A 20,889-nucleotide genomic window follows, 5' to 3' on the forward strand; every position below is an offset into this window, starting at 1 on the left:
GTTTGAAACAAGGATGCGTATTAGCTCTCCCATTACTTTACCTCTACATAGCCAATATTCAATTAACTCAATTTTCCTCCTAAAATAGAAGTCACCGGCATTGCCAGGATGGGGTACACAGAGGACTGTCTTGTTAGATTACATCCCCATGGGACTTGTGGGGCAAGGGCGCAATGTTTGGGGCTGTCCTGGGATTGTCCAAACTCTGTTTACCGCATCCTGTTTTGGCCACGCCCCCTCAGGCTTAAACCGGCAGCAGTATCCATGCAGCGGAGAAGCCTGCAGCAGGGAAAGGTCACTGTTCGGCGTGGCAAGCACCAAGAGCATTATTGGCCCAATTGTGGGCAATTCCCTGAAAACCAACATCCTTTAGCAGAAGCTGCCAGTGAACCATCTGGTTCATCCTGTGCAGATTCCTCAACTTGTGAGAACTTGCGTAAACCTGTGATAACTAACCCTTCCCCCCTCCCACAGCTTATGAAGCTGACTGAGCGCGCTGGAAGAATGAGTCAGCAAATTTAACTGCTGGAACACAAGTAAAGGTTATTGACTGGAATCTTAAGACAAAAGTGAGGTGAGAGCGAGACCAAAGTAGGGTGGGGAGGACGCGGTCTGTCCAAATGGAGGCGTCGAAGCCCTTGTCCACTTCCCCTTATCCTCCACGCCTTTTTTGCAAACAACTCACCTCCCAGTCCATTATGCAGGATGATCCTGAACCTAAGTCCAAGCACAAGATATTAATTGTGAGAAGAACTAGGGGGGCCTTTCCACCAAGTCGTGGTAGGGAAATGTACCCCTACATTGACTGTCACTGGGGAAAACTTAAGCAGGACTCAACTGCACAGAGAAGATCTACCATTTCCTGGGGGCTAACCAGGATACTTTGGGAGGGGTAACAAGTGTAACAGATAACCACCATGTGGGGGGTGGGAGCAATCACCCAGTAATATCAGCAATCTAGGGGGCACGTTTGCTCCGTGCCTCGAGGAACGCTCTATAGCTGAAACCCAGGAAGAACTAGTCAAACAAAATCTCTGTCCCTACTGCCGGTAAACCAGTTTACATGGATATTGTTAAAGCTAAAACTAAAGTCAAACGTCTGTTTCAAACCCCAGTTGAACATTTCCTGGATAGTGTCTTTTGCACCCCTATATTGACCCCTACCATACCTATATTTCATCGCCCATTGGATTTGATCATCTCTGGGATGGAGAAATCTCAAATAGCAGTGGCCACATCTGCCCGCTCTGTTGGCTGGCCTTCGGACTCTTGATTCCCTGCCTGTGTTCGGGTCCTTCAAAGACTATTCTTCGCCAACTACTGCATCACGCCCCTTTGGATCCAAATGGACACAGATTAATGAGGTAATTAAAGACAAGCCCTCTCAGAGTCTCGCTGGTAGCATCTGGAGCGAGAATATGGTGTCTAGGTTCTAGCTCTTGCCTTCGATTAACCCCAGGGCTCCTAAATCAACCAACCAAGGTTGACAAGGCACTGATCCTACCACGCAAACTTCAACCAAGGAGGAGCATTTAGTCCGGGGGATGCAATTGTGAACAGGTGCTTTCCGAGCTGGCAGCTATAAAACAAAAACTGCTACTAGTCTTGATAGAGGCGAAGGGGAGGCAAGTAGGGGATCCCCATGTAAGCCTTCTAGTGTCTTGTTTGCGGTTACGGAATACCAAAACACATCCGTGTAATGTCCTATTAAATCTGTCACACCTGCCCTGTTGACTCATGAAGATATGGCCAATAGCCATAATTTTGATTAAGTGAGACCCCTTCCAGCCATGCGCCTTGTGAGCCTAATGCCGACATTCACATGGTGCAGTCCCTGCCTGAGAAGCTGCACAACCTGCCTAGTAAGGACACTAAACCTCATGCAAACTGAATGCCTTAGCGTGAAGAAATCAAGAGCACGCAGAAATTGCCCTAGGGTCACGATCATAGTGGCTGGACAAGATTGAAGCAACTAGTTTTGGGCATCTCAAATTCCGTCCCTGTGCAGAACATAAGGTTTGGGATGAACATCCCTTAGCACTACTGGGCTCATTTATAGACGTGTGTTATATACCTTAAAGTATTCAAACAGATGATAATCCAATATTTGCACTTAGAACTAAATCTCTGGATCGTAGGAATTGAGAAACTTTTCGCTCGAATGACGAAGATGTATTTAAATTGATTGACAATCGACTGGCAAATGGACTTTGCTACGCAAACATCTTTGTCGACTAGAAAAGAAAAGCGCTGGGACAATATACAAAACATGCAGATGGCTTTGGGGAAATAAAGCACACTCAAAAAATTCCCCCATTAGGATGATGTTTATTACTGCTTATATCTAATCAAGTAACATGCCTGATGGTGATGGGACATCATATAGGTGTGCCTTTTAAACAAAGATGGTGGCGATTCTGCAAGCTACATAACAAAATGGAGACAGTGTGGCATCGGTTAATCAAATGCACAGACCCAATGACTGAGCAGGTTTTTTTAAAAGTAAATGTGTACATTACTTTGACCCAAAAGGTACATTTTGGATGCAAGGTTTCGCAGGAAAACATTTGCTTTTTATAGCATTAATGAAATTGTGGTTAATTATAGACCATGATAAGGAGATGCTCTTTAATGCTACGAGTGTAAATGTATAAGTAATAGTTGTATTTTTATTATGTGTGAACTTTTATTTTTCAACTGCATCACACTAAAAAAAATGTTTTAAAAGTAATTTCTTTCGGGGTGTTTTCTGGTTTTCACAGGCTAGGACTGTGCTGAATAAATAATGCACGGCATCATGTGAATCAACGTTGTAATCTTACTGAAGGTTTACTTTTATATTCCATCCATATACTCTAGTTTTGCCAATACACCACATATTAGATGGTCTTTTGATGCAAGTTTTTTTTATCCAAATCAAAATAAAAACGGGACATCTGAACGATTCAAGTGCATGCCGCAGTTGCTGGGATTCTAAACTAATAGACGGGTGGCAAACAACCCTGTAGCAGCACAACCCATGTATCAATTTTAAAGGGTGTATGAATAACAGTTTGTATGAATGTGACATACGGGCACCATGGCGGTGCAGTGAAGATGGCCACTGAAAGAGCATATTTTTCTCCTCAGATGGGAAGAGGGCGTAGAAAAAACCCACTTGGGTCGACATCGTGAACTATTTTGTATCTTAAAGTGGGACTAGCTGAACTTAAACAATAGCCAAGAGCTACTTTTGACTACCTTGTCAAATAATGCCATACAGGTATAACCATGGGACATCGAGTGTTTGTTGGAGAATTTCTAACTAACATTTATACAAATTCACAAATTGACCATAATTGCATTATGGGTAACAAGGTTATTTTTTGCAGCTCAAATGCAAGACAGATTTGCGGCAACCTAGTATGGCTCCACATTCCCCATAGTAGCTACTGCTCACTGGTGATACATGTGCTCCGATTAGCTCATGGCTGTTCTATTTTTTGCTTAGAGTCCATGTCAACAACACTAGCTGAGAGCATCACGTTACCCATATACACCACAAAGCTACCATCAAAACACACAACGGGAATGGGCTTGGGATAGCAGAACATGAAAGAGGAAGTGCTCGATTAGACTCCCTACAGCCAGGACAACTGCAGCGTAAGTGAAAACCCATGTTGTTTTCACAGCATAACTCGCGCCCATGTCCACGGATCCTCGCTGAGAGCGTACGAGTCAAGCAACTGCCTTCTTACCTTTCCATGTGTGCCCTCTCAAACTGAGGACCCTTGTTCAAGACATTCTCATGTTTTGGGTAATCGGTGTCGTGCTGTTTCCAGGGAACACTTGGCTTCCTCTTCCTCATTCTTTTTTGATCGGTTCAGCTGTCCCCGCCTTGCTTTCAGCACAGAACACCACCAATAAGGGCGTTGCTCAGAAGTATCTGCAAGCGTATATTTGTCAGGCTGACGCACGCACACCTGAGCACAACCGAAACCGGGCAGCGATCAGGGGATTCTCCCCGGGACTTTACTAGTGCCCATGGACGTAACTTAAAGGGAAGGAGATAGAGGTGTTTGTCCGCATCAACTGGAACCACTGCACTGTATTTATTTTTTGTTATATTCGTTTATTACATATCGTTACCAATACGGGGCCAGATTACAGAAACGTTGCACTGGTGCAAGTGCAAAGTTGCACGGTATTAGCACTAGGGCAAAGTTTTCCCAATTAAAAAAAAACACTGGGACATCTGAGAAAACCATTGCACCACGAGAAATGCAGTTTAGAATTTTATAACGGCAATGGGCAATTTTTGCCCTGGTTCTTTAAACATGCCAAACTGCACTTGCCATACAAATGTGATGCCCTTGGGCACTTTACAAATGTAAAAAAATAAATGGTTTTCAGATGTCAAGCTTTTTTTTTTAGAAATAAGGCAAACTTCACCTTAGAGCCAATACCGTGCAACTTTGCACTTGCACCATTTCTGTAATCTGGCCTCAAAGCTACGAGGAGATCTAGTCAACCAAGGGACAACATTGCAGACTAGGATCAATTACTAGCTTCACAAATAAATGTGTGCGTAATATTGGGCAAATACATTTTTCTTAATGCACCTTACTTGACAAAATTATTAGTCCATAAGTTTATAGTCTTTAAAAAACAGTTTGATAGACTATAGATGATGCGCCATTTATATTATTGACCAATCATATGCACTTCACTAAGTTATTGTTGCAGATATGTGGCATTCCTTTTTCGTGTTTCTGTGCTTTGAACATTTTAACAGTTTGTAATGGAAATTTGGTTTTGGTGTGCTCTCTGAAGAATTGCCAATTCCAGCGTCAGCTCCTCACTCTGCCCTGCAGCACCTCACACTGTCCCCACCAGGTCCTCATAGTATCCACCCGCGCAGGCACCGCACACTTCCCACCATTGACAGCTCCCGACAAGGTCCACCTGTGGCAGGTCCTCAAACAGCCTGGGCTGAAACCTATTACTGTGCCGGCATGTTATAAAACGTGCTCAACCCACTGAGCTGCCTCATGCCAAATATAATTGGAGGTCTAATACAAACACTGGCACCAGAGACCCTGAACTGAAAACGCACCACTTTAAACACTTTATTCCAAAAGAACAAGTTACTTCTTACCTTGTAACGTTGTTTCAATGGATGTTCCCCCCCCAACGTATTCTTTATCTTGATAGATTACATCCCAGCTTGCTGGCCTCGGAAATTTTTTCAGTAGAGGGCACCGCACGTCGACGACCCTCGAGCTGGTGTCCCTCGACAGCCTCCGTCTCGGCGCCGACTTCATCGTGTGTATAAATAGACTTGGGCAGCGACCATTGCTAAGTTCCGTTTTGAAGCTTGAAATTAGCAGTGCATGAATGGTTATTGACCTTGAAGGAGCGTAAGCTGCAACTACAAGGGAAGTTTTACTGCGGGATGGATGGGAGGAGCGATAAGGAATACGTCGGAGGAACATCCCATTGAAAGAACGTTACAAGGTAAGAAGTAACTTGTTCTTTCGAAGGGATCGTGTCCTCCGACGTATTCCTCATCTTGATAGACTCCCATAGCAGTGGTGTGAAAGAGGAGGTGGGAGCAAAATTGGAATATTTCCCTTTAAGAATGAACAGAATGTAACACAGCTTTGCCAAATCTCATCTCCTGGCTAGAGGAGGAATCCAGACTGTAGAATTTTGTAAAGGTATGTGCAGACGACCATGTGGCAGCCGCACATATGTCCCGAATCAGTACCCCTCTTTGGAGAGCCAAAGAGGCTGCGATATCCCTGGTTGAATGAGCCCCAACATGTTGAGGGGGCTCTTTCCCTGCCAATTTGTAGCATTCTAGAATGGCTAAAATAATCCATCTTGAAATGTCCGTTTTGTGATTGGCAATCCTAATTTGTGTCCTGCATAACCTATAAACAGTTGGTCTGCTTGCCGTATCCTAGCAAGCCTGCTGATATAAAAACTCAAGGCACACCTTGGATCCAGCCTATGTAGCCTCTCTTTCTCTTTCCCTGGATGGGGAGGAGGATCAAATGAAGGTAAGGTTATTTTCTGAGTGATGTGGAATTCAGAGACCACCTTTGGGAGGAAATTAGGCTTCACTTGTAATACAACTTTGTCCTTGTGAAAAATTGTATGAGGAGGTTTCCAAGATAGAGCTTGTAATTCACTCACTCTTCTGGCAGATGTTAGAGCCACTAGGAAGACTGTTTTAAGGGTGAGAAATCTTAATGAACAAGAAAGGAGTGGTTCAAAAGGAGTACCCATCAGAAAATTTAAGACTAGATTTAAGTCCCACAAGGGAACTTGGAATGGCTTTGGGGGATAGACATTAGTTAACCCTTTCAGAAATTGGATTACTAGGGGTAATTTGAAATATGATGGCTCCTCCGCAGTGTGCTTAAAGATGGACAGCGCTGCGAGGTAGCCCTTGATCGTACAAACTTGAAGACCTGAATTCACCAAATAGAGCAAAACAAATATAACACCATTGGTGTACCGCATGAAAAGGGTTCGATATTCTTTTCTCTACACCAGCTGCAAAATCTGTTCCAACGGCAGCGGTATAAAGTCTTTGCTGCTGGCCTTCTAGCTGAAAGCAACACCCCCATGACGTCATCCGGGAGGTCCCAATCCTTGCATCTCAACCTTTCAGAAACCAAATGTGAAGGTTGAGGGGTCTGATGTCTGGATGGAGAACCCAACCTCCCTTCTGCGAGAGAAGATCCTCTTTGCGGAAGACGAATTGGAGGGCAGATGGACGTGTCCAGAAGATCCGGGTACCAAGTTCTCCGGGCACAATCCGGGGCAATTAGGATCATAGTCTTCCGGAATCTTCTCAACCTCCTGATCATCTGAGAAATGGCAGGGAATGGAGGAAACGCATATAGAAGTGGAAACTCTCAGTCTACTACGAACGCGTCCCCTAGAGATCCTCTCAGGGGAAATTCCCTTGAACAAAACTGATCGCACTTCCTGTTGATACTGGTGGCGAACAGATCTACTTCAGGGGTTCCCCAAAGGGCGAAGATCTCTTGAAGGACTTCCTGAGCTAGTCCCCACTCGTGAGAGACTGCTCTGCCTGCGCAGAGCGTCCGCAGTCAAGTTCTTCTCTCCGGCTAAGTGAACTGCCGATAGAGAAATTCCTTCTTGAATTGCCCGAAACCAGAGCTGCATCGCCTCTCTGCACAGTGGCAGTGATCCTACGCCTACTCTTTTGTTGAGGTAGTGCATGGCCACTGTATTGTCTGTCATTATCCAAATTTTTTTTTCCCCCTGTACTGATGGCAAAAAAGCTTTCAGTGCTACCCCGATTGCACTCAGCTCCAATAGGCTGATGTGTAGTCTGGACTCCGATGGCGACCAACGACCGCTGATGGTTAAGTAGTTTGTATGGTCTCCCCACCCTATGAGTGAGGCGTCCGACACTACTGTTCTCTCCAGCCATGGTCGTTACGCTCCCCTGGTATCCACGGGGGCGCCACACGATACTGAATGGAGGTCTAAGGGCTATCCCGGACTCCTCTCTGCTTGGTTATGTGCCAGACGTTGGGTAGCGCCTATTACAGGAGAATGGAGGGTTAAGATACTGGTTCTGTGATGGGCGGACTCCCACCTCCCTCTAGTCCAAACACCCTCCCTTGGGGTTATTGCTCACCTTAGAATTTTGTGCTTTGAACTTTCCATCCTGCGTCTCTGTGCAGGGGTGCGTGGTTGGTGCAGGCGTTCCGTGGACCTAGTTGCTTCACTGGTCCATGTGCCCTCATGTCTGGTCCAGACCGGCTTTGACTCCGGCTATGCTTGCTGTCTTCCAGGTGAGTTATAATGCCTTTTCCGTCTCTATTCTGTCTCTTTCCCTCCGTTTTCTCTGTCTTCTCTGCAACTTGCTCCACCACACTGTTCCCTAACAATGTCTTTGTTTTCACAGGGATGGTTCCAATCTCAGAGTTGCCACGCCGATGGCAAAGACCACGTTGAGTTATTGATGCGGAGCGCTGCTCTGTTTATTGGTATTAATTGCTAACCTGTGTTGTCTTCTCTTCTTTGTACCTGTTGCAGTGATGTTCCGGAGTGATGAGCGATGGAAGCGCTGCTTGCCCAGTTAAGTGCTGTGTTAATGCGGACCTTGTTCCTTCTCCCTTGCAGGTTGCGGTGAAACCCGGAGATGGACGAGGTAAAAGAAGTGCAGGGTGCTGCCAGGACTCCCTGCTAGCCCAGGTAAGAATTGTTATTAATGCTATCCTTGTTCCTTTACCTTTGCAGGTTGCAGCGAACTCTGGAGATGGGCGAGGTAAGCGAAGCGCAGGATGGATTCAAGGCCGGTTACTTCACAAGTAAGTGTTCTTGCTCGCTAATGCTGTTCTTGTTCTTCCAGGTTATTAATGGAATCCGGATCTAGGGTTTCAGGATCGGGCCGCCGGAGAAGCAGATGAGCAGGAGAGGGACACGGCGAGCGGTACGCTGCAGGAGGGCAGAATAAGGCGAGGCATGTTCTGCTGTTCGGGTGTGGTTTAAATAGCCGAGGTAAAGTAGTTCCAGGCCAAGTAGTTCCAGGCACAGCCACACCCAAAACACTAGACCACATGGCTTAGTTCTAAAGAACTGAGCTGTGTAATAGGCCTCCATGTTGGATTAAGGTCCAAAACTGGTAATGCGTTATCCCTGATAAAGGACTGACTCCAGGTACGTTTCTGATGGAGTTTTAAGGCCCTTGGGGCCAGTGTGAAGGGCTTTAACCCCACTGCTGCCAGGGGGCTGTTATACCTGATGGGGTCAGGGATCGTGACATGGTTGCCAAAACAGTTCTCCTTTCAAGATGTTCTCCCAACAGGCCCACCACTGGAGGTCTTGCGCTACTCTTAAGGATTTGTAGATCTGACATCTTCCATGAGAATTGCAACCTTTGAGTCCATGCAGCCACTGGAGAGATCTCATTCTCCGGCGACACTCTGGCACTAGAAAAATGCAGGATGCCAAGAGGCCGAGCAACCGCAAAAAGTCAAAGGCTGGTAGACGTTGGGCATTTTGGAATCTGGTCACCATCTGAAAAATATCTTGAGCCCTCACCTCTGGTGGCGAGGCTTTTCCCAGGGATGTGGCCAGGACTGCTCCAATGAACTGGAGTTTGTGATGGTATCATATGCGACTTCTTTAAGTTGAGGGAAAAGCCCAACATGGGGAGCAAGTGGCAAACATAATCTAGATGAATCTGAGCTTGTTCCGGGGACAGATCAACCAGTCGTCCAGGTAGGGGTAGACATGAATCCCTCCCCTCAGACTTGCTGCCACAACCGCCATTAGCTTGGTGAAGACCCTCAGGGCAGAGGTCAGCCCAAATGGCAGTACTCTAAATTGATAGTGAGAACTGCCAATGGCGAACCTTGGGCACTTGTGCTTGAGATGGATAGGCACATGAAAGTAAGCATCCTCCAGAGATACCAACCAATCCTGAAACTGGAGGGCCTGAAGGGTTACCATCTTGAACTTGTCCTTCCAAAGGAATTTGTTCAATTCCCATAAGTCCAAGATGGGTCTCATTCCTTCGTCCTTATTCGGTATTAGGAAGTATGGGGAGTACCAACCCTCGTTCCTCTCCGCCACAAGTACTGGTTCTAGAGAAAGGTGCTGTAACAGTTCTAAAATCTTCTGCATAAGGAGCGGATCTGGAAACGTCAAAGAGTTGTTCACCAGTGGATGACTGAGGAGTGTGTAGGAAAGGCAGGTAGTAACCTTGGGCAATTGTCTCCATGGCCCAAGAATCTGAAGTAACAACCAGCCATTCTGTCAGATGTTGAGGTATCTTGCCTCCTACTGGTGTTGTGTGTGGCGAGACCTCAGAGGGGTTTTGGAGCAGCTGACGCAGATGCTGAAGACAAGGCAGAACCTGCTGATGCAGACCTGGTACCTTTTCCCCTCTCAAATAACACAGGTGAATCGTCTCTGGCCCGTCTGCCTTTTCTGAATGCAGAGTAAAAACTAAAGGGCTTTCCCCTCCCCTACGTACCTGTGGGGTGGTTTGGAGTTTGCCCAATTGCAGCTCCAAGGGATTTGGTCGCCGCTTTGGAGGTTTGCAATTTCTCCAAACTGTCATCAGCGTTTCTGACAAATAGAGAGGTGCCGTCAAAGGCCATATTTAGAAGTTTGGCTTGCACATCAGGAGCAAAACCAGATTTCCACAACCACGCAAACCTGCGGATTGTGGTACTGGCCACCATGGCTCTGCTGATGCTGCCAACAGAGTCGAGACCCGTTTGGAGGGACTGACACATTGCATCCTTCCCGTCCTTGATATTCAAGAATGCATCTCGTTCCTCCCCTTCTGTGAGACGGTCAGCCGCTGTTGAAGCACACTCCCAAAGGGTGTGGCGGAATCTCGCCAGCGTGCAAATGGCGTTAGCCGACTTAATAGAAATGCTGCATGCCGAGAAGATCTTTTTGGATATGGCGTCAAATTTCTGGTCGTCTCGATCCAAGGTATTGTGGGGTATGCCGATTGTCTGCCCGATTAAGTCACAGCCTGGACTACTAAACTCTCTAGGGTCGGATACTTTGATAAATACAGAGGTCTGAAACAGATGTTCTGTATTTCGCAGAGTTTTTTATTAACGGCAGGAATGACTTCCGGAGTCTCCCAGTTTGCAGTTTTTTTGTTCTGTAATTCTGCAGGGAAAGGAACTATAGTCTTCCTGAGGTCCCTTATTTAAGATGCCTGTTAAGTAATCCTGGTGTAAAGTGGTTGCAGGTGTTGACCACCTCATGACCTCCATTATTCTACCCATAAGTGATCTATAAGATACCTCTGCATGGTCACCAGGCTCTGGTTTGCTGAAATCTACCTCTGGAGAGGCATCTATGCCACTGGCCTCCTGCAGCTCTCTCAGTCTGACCTCTTCCGATAGCAGCTCCATTGGCAGAGCAGGTCTTGTGGATTGTAAACCAAAAGGTCTTTCAGAATCAGATCAGTCATCCCCTTCCTCAAATAGAAGATAAAGCTCTGAAATAATCCAAGTGTGGGAGAGGTGTGAAACCCATTTCAAATGATGAAGGGGACATACTGGTCATCACTGCTTGAGAAAGAGTCGGTTGTCGATGTAGACGTCATGGTCTCGACATACGAGAGGATGGTCTCGATGGACCTTTCGATGCCTTGGGTGCGGCGTCAATAATGCAGTCTTGGGTTTCGAAGCTGTAGTCGACGTCTTATGGGTCGAAGAGGCCTTGTCTCTACTCTAGGGTTCGTGATGCTCTCGAGGATTTTGCCTTCCCGAGGTAGACGACTCACAGTGCTTATTTTTATCGGGTTTTTCACCCAGCGCATCACCTCTACGCGTCTCCAAGTGGGGCAAGACCGCATTCTCAAAGACCCTTAACATTTTCAAGCAAAATTCTTCCCACTTAGCTGGAGAGCTGTGTGTCGTGGGGAAGGTCACTCTTTCTGGTGAACTGGAGGATGAAGAGGAGGGCGATCTATGGTGCCTCTTCCTGCTGCGTCTCGATTTACATGAGTGGTGAGAACCACTACGAGATCTTGAGCAGGAATGTTTTCTCCTTCGACGAGGAGACAAATGTCTCGACTCGCCCAAGGACAAATTTTGAAGGGGTCGAAGATTTAACGGCCTTACCTTTTTCCAGCTTCCCCTATGCTCCGTGAAGGCTTTCACCGTCCTAGACATACAATCCTCACACTCCGAGCACGGGTGCTCTGGGCCCAGGTACCATAGGCAGACCCTGTGAGGATCAGTCAAAGACATCTTTTTACCACAACCCCGGCAATTTTTTAAACCGAATCGGGGCGTCGATGAAACTGACAAAGATGCCATCGTAGATTGAAGATTTTCTTCACAGAAATTTAGATTTTATTTAGATTCTCTGAGGAACCGAGCGTTACGTCTCTGAGGCTTACGAAGCGTGGAAAAACGGAATTGAGCAACAGACGCTGCACAAGACCATTTATACCTATGGTTACGTCGGCGCCGATACGGAGACCGTCGAGGGACACTGACGCGCAGCGCCCTCTACTGAAAAAAAAAGTTTTACGAGGCCAGCAAGCTGGAAATGGATTTATCAAAGATAAGGAATACGTGGGAAGACAATCCATTTGAATGTCAAATTTCGGCTATTGTCAGATCGGAAGTCTCGTAAGCTGATTCAATCATCGGGAATGTCTTTATCGACGTCTGTTCGGTCTTATGACAGTCGGGGCATGTCATGTGGCGATCTAGTGCCCAGAGGACAACGATTCAACTGACCTCTCCCTAGATGTTGTGAGCTGCCGTTTGCTTGACATGCCTGTCAAGTCTCTACGGTGGGTTGTGTGTTTGGTGGAGGGGGTAGTGATAGTGCTTCCGCCGCCAGGTGTTGTCCCCTTAACAAGGCTGTCGGCCTGTCTGTTGGGGTCAGGAGCCTGCACTTGGGAAACCGGAGTAACCCCGTCGCCTTCAGATACTGCAGCATTGCTGGCGTCGCTGAAGGTCCCAAGAAGTTTGATAATCACCATGCACACTTATTTTGAGTGTATATAGTAATGACTCAAAGTTAATTAAGTCAGGAATAGTATGTTATTTGAGGTGCAGGGGAGAAGTGCTCAGCCTTGGTATCTAGGCTGGAATACATACATGGAACAATAGTTTCCTATTTAAGGAAACCCGCGTCCCCTGCACACTATCAACAAAAGGCTAAAAGCCTGTATAAGAGTTTTAATGGGTACAGTAAGTAACCTAGTAGTTTTCAGAGTTTTTAAATAAATTGCATTGCTTTGTTTAGCTCACAAAGCAATTCTTAAATCATCCAATTATTTCTTGACAACATTTCTGTTTATCCAACAAACAGTTTATTCATTTTATAACAACAAATCATAAATCACAATATAATGTGGCCCAACGCGTTTCGAGTATCAATTTTCAGTCTTCATCAGGGGCAATGTGTTCTGTATTCTTATTAAATACAATTTCTGTAGAAAAAAGTAATAAATTAAATTAATTAACTAATATGTATTCATGTTTATACTTTTGAACCACAACAAGGTACTTCATTAGTTAGATAGGAGCACAAAAAATGGCATCGCATATTTCCAACCAATTACATTAGCTTAAGATGCACTTTCTCACCAAATGCTTGGGAGCCTATTGAGTTTGTAGACAAAACCATCAATAGATTGGGAGTGTGATTAGTAACCTATTAGGAAAAAGGGGGAATGGTGTAACCAGGTCCAGATCCTGTGCTATTTAGACATGTAAGAACTACAATGGTGACAAATGCCAAGCACCCGTGGTGAATATGAAGTGTAGAATAATACCTAGACTTACTCAACGATGTCAAGTTAGACACTACCAGTAGTCTTTTAAAGGCATCAGTGTGAACAGGTTGTAGTATTCTAGTAAAAAAGAGAAATAGCATGGCTTTATTATAGAAGAAAAGGTCAAGCCGCTTAAGAAAAGGTAGCCTTAAAAGGATACTTACAGTACAAGAAGGTGACTGCTGGTAAGAGGTAGAGTATGGGCATTCTCCACCCGCACACGAATGTGGGATGAAAGTGGTATGTTTATTCGTAGTCGCGGATGACGTCACCGGCGCGTACCGCGTGATGACGTCAACGTGACCAACCTCACACGAAAAAAAAAAATCGTGTAGAGTGAATCATGGGAATTGAAGTTTATTTTCCCAGCGTACGGTATGCAAAAAAATGAAGACGGCAGCATCTGCTAGAACACAGAATGTGCTCTCCTACTGGGAGGCAATAGGTGGTAGTCTGCCCTGTTTGTGTGTAGATGTATCTGTCTGCGTATAGACGCTCCCTAGATAACTCAACCGATCGTGTATGAGTGTTTCTGTATGTAACTTCAAGACTTAAAATAATTGGAAAAACAATTATAAAAAGTGTTATTACACATAATAAATGTCACCGTGACCATTGTCACAATTGAACGCTCAGGTACTACACTCAAGACAAAGATATATAGAAAACCGACAGATGTCAACAGTTGCATTCATCATAGCAGCTTCCATCCTAAACATCTAAAAGAAAACTTACCTTACAGTCAACTACTAAGAATAAAGAGGATAACATCAGATCAATCTACTCTTCAGAATGAATATATCATATCATGAAACAGATTTCTTGAAAGAGGGTACCCAGCAGATACGGTGGAAAAAGCCATAGTCAGAACCAACTTACAAGAAAGACAAGACCTCCTCCAAGGGAATACAAAGAAGGAAAGCAAAAGTCTAATACACACATTAAAGTACTCAAGCCAAAGCTTCCAAGTCAAAAGGATTATCTACAAAAATTGGGCTATCATACAAACAGATAATACTTTAAAAGAACTCTTTCCAGATCCCCCTATGATGGCATGCAAACGGGGTAGAAACATCAGAGACCAACTGATTAAAGCAGAAAAACCAAAAAGAACAGACTTCTCTTACGAAGCAGAAAAAAGGTACATTCGCCTGTTTACACTGCCAACATTGTAATAATATCATAAAAGGAGATCAAGTGAGACACCCCAACACAGGCAAAAAAATAAATTTGAGAGACTATGCAACATGCGATACCAAAAATGTGATTTATGCAATTCGTTGTCCCTGTGGAAAATATTATGTTGGAAAAACTAATCGGAAAGTAAAAGAACGGTGGACAGAACACAAATCCTATATAAGAACAAATAATGTGAAGTCACCGGTCTACAGACATTATCAAGATGAAAAACATACCATTTCACAAATGAGAATGTTAGTTCTTGAAGTTGTCCACCCACTCTCAAGAGGTGGTGATCTCCAGAAAATCTTAGCCCAAAGAGAATTGTATTGGATACAAAAACTAGATGCCATGTACCCCTTAGGGTTAAATGAGGAATACTATTTGGGTCCATTTTTGTGAGCTTGTATACTTATCTGGAAACACAGCCATGGTACCTCTTCTCTTATTTGTTGATTTCTTTGACCACCCCTGATTTTTAATACCATACAGTTTTTTAATATAATTGATTTTTAGTAAGTTCCCTAGTTTGTAGCATGTCCAACTACACTTCGTTACCAAATAGGATGAAAACACTTTAAATTCTGGGTTCAAATGGAACATAATAGACATATAAAATTACTACAAGTGTGTATACGTTGATTTTTAGAATGTAAACCCATTCATGGGTTAGATTCAACTAGATGCAGTCTGATTTGTGTACTGATACCATTATTTGAAAAATGCATGGGAGTCTCTTTTGTATTTAAGACAATGTATCTTGTTTTGTTTTCTCTCCATTTTTCTGGAGTTTTTTATTACTTGCTCACCAAATTTCATTAGAAATTTATCTTATTCTACTAACAACACTTAGTTAGGTTATGGACATACATTGCCCACTCTCCCACCACTAGTCCCCATGACCTCCAGGAGGGCTTGTGTAATGGTCACGGTGACATTTATTATGTGTAATAACACTTTTTATAATTGTTTTTCCAATTATTTTAAGTCTTAAAGTTACATACAGAAACACTCATACACGATCGGTTGAGTTATCTAGGGAGCGTCTATACACAGACAGATACATCTACACACAAACAGGGCAGACTACCACCTATTGCCTCCCGGTAGGAGAGCACATTCTGTGTTCTAGCAGATGCTGCAGTCTTCATTTTTTTGTATACCGTACGATGGGAAAATAAACTTCAATTCCCATGATTCACTCTACACGATTTTTTTTCTCGTGTGAGGTTGGTCACGGTGACGTCATTCGCGACTACAAATAAACATACCACTTTCATCCCACATTCGTGTGCGGATGGAGAATGCCCATACTCTACCTCTTACCAGCAGTCACCTTCTTGTACTGTAAGTATCCTTTCAAGGCTACCTTTTCTTAAGCGGCTTGACCTTTTCTTCTTTAATAAAGCCATGCTATTTCTCTCTTTTTTACTAGAATACTACAACCTGTTCTCACTGATGCCTTTAAAAGACTACTGGTAGTGTCTAACATGACATCGTTGAGTAAGTCTAGGTATTACTCTACACTTCATATTCACCACGGGTGCTTGGCATTTGTCACCATTGTAGTTCTTACATGTCTAAATAGCACAGGATCTGGACCTGGTTACACCATTCCCCCTTTTTCCTAATAGGTTACTAATCACACTCCCAATCTATTGATGGTTTTGTCTACAAACTCAATAGGCTCCCAAACATTTGGTGAAAAAGTTCATTCTTTTTTACAAGAATCTCTTAAGCTAATGTAATTGGTTGGAAATATGCGATGATGCCATTTTTTGTGCTCCCATCTAACTAATGAAGTACCTTGTTGTGGTTCAAAAGTATAAACATGAATACATATTAGTTAATTAATTTATTACTTTTTTCTACAGAAATTGTATTTAATTTTAAGAATACAGAACACATTGCCCCTGATGAAGAGTGAAAATTGATACTCGAAACGCGTTGGGCCACATTATATTGTGATTTATGATTTGTTATAAAATGAATAAACTACTGTTTGTTGGATAAACACAAATGTTGTCAAGAAATAATTGGACGATTTAAGAATAGCTTTGTGAGCTAAACAAAGCAATGAAATTTATTTAAAAACTGAAAACTACTAGGTTACTTACTGTACCCATTAAAACTCTTATACAGGCTTTTAGCCTTTTGTTGATAGTGTGCAGGGGACGCGGGTTTCCTTAAACAGGAAACTATTGTTCCGTCGCTGAAGGTCCCTTCAACTTCCATGGCCTCGAGCTGCCTGGCACGTTGGGCCCAGCGTTTAGTTAAGCGGTCCTTCAGGGTCTTGTGTTTGAAGAGTCTACATGCTGGCCCCACAGGAACTTCTTGTTGCGCTTAGGGCACAATTTAAAGGGGGTCCTATCCATAACAGAATGCCACAGCAGCTAGGCGAATGTAGTGTACGAAAAGGGGTATAGACATTCTAAAAATGTCCTCCCCCTCTCTCCCTACTTTGTGGGCCGAAGACCGGAGAGGCCTTCCAAGGCCGGAATGGATCCTTCGACGGTCGTTTGTTTTTCACCACCGTCAGATTGTCTCTATCGTTTTTCGTATTGGTTATAATAAATGTCGATAAGCCGAAAGGAGAACTCGGCTTTAGCGTCCGTCTACGATGGCGGAACAAATTTATTTGAGGGACCGTGACGCGTGAAGGACCATGGTATAGAGGACCCACAGTAGGGATAGTATTACTGGCACGCCCCGTCGACGTCCCTTTTTGAGTTTCAAAAACAACTACTACTCTGCAGCTTCCACTATTAGTCGGCCTATGCACAGGATGTGATCTAGGCAGATTCCACAAGCCTCAGAAATATATACACACACAGAAACATACAGAAATATGTAGCCAACGGCTGAAATCGCTATGCTCAAATCCTTTGCCACTTCAGCAAAGTATGCGATCCTGGGAAAATCATTTATTCTCACTATGCCATATCTGAGGGAAAAAAATCCTCCCCAACATTAGGCCAGATTAAAGGGATCACAATCTTCCAGCGCAGTAAAGAGTACAAAAGAAATGTGTACAAGATTCATGGGTTTGTTTGACTGGATTTGTCACGTCAAGGGATATTCAAGGTGTTGACTGTCTCGGGTTGGTACCCAGAACAAAAACGTGGCCACCACCCCCCAATCTGTTGAATCTTTCAGAAAACAACTGCAGGTCTATTAACATCCGATTCAGATGACAGATACGCATTGGGTTCCTATGCACCCTGCCAGCTGTTAGAAACTGGTACAAGCTGGAGGATTCCATCAGAATTCATGGAAATGCCTCATTCCATGTCAACACTTAGTGCAAGTCATATACGATTACACTATGAAGTTCAAAGAATGCACTGAAACTCAGGTTCACTTGAATTCCCATGCATTTGCGCATTGTGATGCAAGCAATCAACAGTGGATGGGGTGGGAAGGGACTGTTAACGTGCCAGTGTTAAGGAGAGCAGTCTTCGCTCTGCAATTAGCACAGGGAAGAAAACCAATACCTTCAAACCGGGGAGTAAGCGTAGTATGTTGCCCTCCGTAAAGTCAGATGGTCAGATTTTTAAGTCAAGTTACACATCTGCAGAGCAACTCATTAGGATGCTCTGGTTTGAAAGTAAGTTGTACACCTGTTCATTGGTTCCTTTATGCAGTCACCCTCAGCAGGTTTCAAATGGAGGTTATGAGAGTTTCATTGAGTACATTAGTTTAGCCATAGATCATTAGTTATTCATATTATATTAGTGGTCTCTGACCCCTCCTTTCCAACAAAACATGCTAATTTTTAAACAGCAATATTGGTGCCAAAACATATGGATGGAGGGGGTTTTTTTCTTAAAAGAAATGGGTCTGTGATTGGTGGATGTCTCTGGGCAGTGACTGCATTATTCTGACAGAATCCAATTGCTTGCAAGAAAATAAAAGTTACACCGTTATACAGAGTTCATGGTTGGAATCACTCATTGTAATGTTTTAGTGTGCCTGTGTCCCAAGAGTGAAAGAGGGTTGATAACAGAGGGGCTGAGGAAGGAGACGCAAATAAAGTTATAGAAATAGATAGTGAGGCACAAAGAGCAAGGGACACATGAAAGTGAAAAATCGAGAACTAGATTACTTGGCAGGGATAATTTCTTAGAATTGGGTCTGGGAGACCTGGCTGGGCCCTGGCACAAGAGCAATTTTTGGATGCTACCAGTTCGTAGCCCCGGCCCACTTAAAGCCTAAATTGGAGAGACCTGCACTTTCCCACTTAGAGCACTGTCAAACCAAGGAGAGGAAAAATAAATAAATAAATAAAATCACAAAGCTCACCAATTGAATGGCAGAAACTGGCGAAGACAGCAGCTCCCAATGTGGCAAGGCACAAACTTTTGGGGAAGAGAACCATTTGTTGGGACGATGGTTTTGGGGGTGGAAAGGGGAGACGCAATGTAAGAAATAAACACTTCAACACTAGTTTGAAGGAGGGTACAAAAACTCAGGTTACTGATCATGCCGGGGTGTGAAATAGACGTCACCTCAGCAGGTCCCGCAGACAAATCCTCCTGCCTGCACAATGGGGCATTACCTTCAAGGGAAGGCAATGCAGCAGCTCAAGAAAATTTAATGTTTTTATGTATTTCGGCCCATGAATACTTTGTTGCAAGCACGGGTATTTGACGAAGGACACTAGCAGGTGTCGCAGGATTAAGAAGCTGGAGCTGGGTCTGGAAAATTGCTGAGTCACTGTGACTCAGACTGCTGATCGAGGGCCAAAGCGACCGCAGCCAGGCTCTTCTTATTTTTAAACACGTCCTTTAAAAAAAAAAAAAACTTTCGGATAACTTGTGCGTAAATTCAGCAGGGAGATGTAGCTATACATCGGGCAGAGTGAAATGAGAATGGTTAACTTCCAGAGCCAAATACCCAACATATAAGTACTCTGAAGATGGTGCCAGTCAGTTAACCTTTTAAATTATAAAAAGGGAGACATCACCCTTGCCTGGGGCAACTTTCCCCATCCCTCAGATGTGGGGCAGGAAAAACCACGAAGCAGGCATAAAACTTGATCACGCTTTACGCAAGAACCCTCTTTGGCCGGAAGAGGCATTTCCATCTCACTTGACCTCAAAAGGTTTGGGGAGGGCGGCACACTAAATGCTCCAATGGGTGAAATGACTTGGAAGCAGCAGAAACAAGCACAAAGGCCCATGTTTTTGCAATTGCATATGAATACGGCTCTTCGACCCGCCTCCCCACCAGGGGTCAAAATAAGGATTTGTTGCAAGCAGGAATTAACTGCATCACCTGGGTATCTTGCATTACCCAGTATGCAGGAGCGTACTCTGGGTAATGGGGGCTAGCACATATCGAGATGCAAGTCCACATACAAGGTAAACTGTAAATTATATAGCCCATTATGGTATGTCTTCTGTGCCCCAATGTTCCTTTTATACCCATTCCCAAAGACCCAGAGTTAATCTCACATAGATGTTATGTTGCACCCAATGTGCCTACGAGTCAAAAAGGAGCTGTCGGCTTCCAGCTAGCCAGGCTCTCCTAGGCCAAAACCAGAAACGAAATATCCCCCAGCTCCTGGCAACTTCGAACCATCCAGCCTCCATGTGTGGGACTCTAGCCCTCCCAACAGACGCATCAGATTCGATGTGGTGTTTGGCAGTATTAACACATGATCTGAACTAGGACTGTTAATGTAAAAACAAACGCACTGCCAATCCAGCATTATAGAAAAGGCCCTATTGCTGCATCAAATCACTCAGTTATCAGGTCCGGACTGGATCTAAACAGGCCCAGGAAAACACAGACGGTCTGGGCTAAGAACCGACTCGAGCATTTCCTTTTGACATAACTTTTTAAACAGAAGGATACCCGCAATCCCTATAATGGTCTTAAAAAGACCAAAGTTTTCTTTATTTTCATTTTTTTTTCTACAATCGGAAACTATTCTCTGGTATCAAGGAAAGAAATTCTGTAAAATCGTAAAGGAGAGGATGGCTAACACACGCATAGGAGGTAAGGAGTCTCCCCTGTACCCCAACTCGGCGACAGTGCCGCTAGTCTTTCAGAGGTACTGTTAAGTGTACTGGCACTCCCTCTGACCTTTCAGAGAAAAAGCCCCCACCCATACCTCCCGTTTCGGAAAATATACTGTTTTCCAAGCCAGTAAGCCACCACTTAAAGAAATCTCAGGGATGTAAGAGATTATAAGGGACTCTGACAAGGTTTTGTTTTATTCACGTATTAGAATTACAATTTTAAAAAAATTCAATGGAAGATCTCACCTTAGGTGATGGATCGAGTTTCAAGGCAAGTTTTTTTTTTGTTCTAGTCCGCTCCGACTGACATATTAGCTCCAACTGGTCACAGTAATGGGAATCCTCCAAGCCCCAACAGCACCCAATTTAAAGTCCTTGTCAGCC

The 20,889-nt window shown here is 44.2% G+C and overlaps 1 protein-coding gene across 5 annotated transcripts in view; it reads right to left on the bottom strand.

Moving 5' to 3' along the window:
- The window catches only part of RC3H1 (ring finger and CCCH-type domains 1), a 1,368,452-nt gene that overhangs the window by 1,260,262 nt on the left and 87,301 nt on the right, over window positions 1-20,889 (bottom strand). Inside the window, exon 1 of one of the 5 annotated variants that reach the window (XM_069641096.1) lies at window positions 3,738-3,815. The exons of the other annotated variants lie outside the window; for them this stretch is intronic. The gene's annotated coding sequence lies outside the window, so the exon portion shown is untranslated. Of the gene's footprint in view, window positions 1-3,737; window positions 3,816-20,889 lie in introns of those variants that run through there. 5 annotated transcript variants of the gene reach the window in all.

Source organism: Ambystoma mexicanum, chromosome 1q (genome assembly GCF_040938575.1).
Source record: "Ambystoma mexicanum isolate Mex_15411 chromosome 1q, UKY_AmexF1_1, whole genome shotgun sequence".
NCBI classification, from domain to species: domain Eukaryota; kingdom Metazoa; phylum Chordata; class Amphibia; order Caudata; family Ambystomatidae; genus Ambystoma; species Ambystoma mexicanum.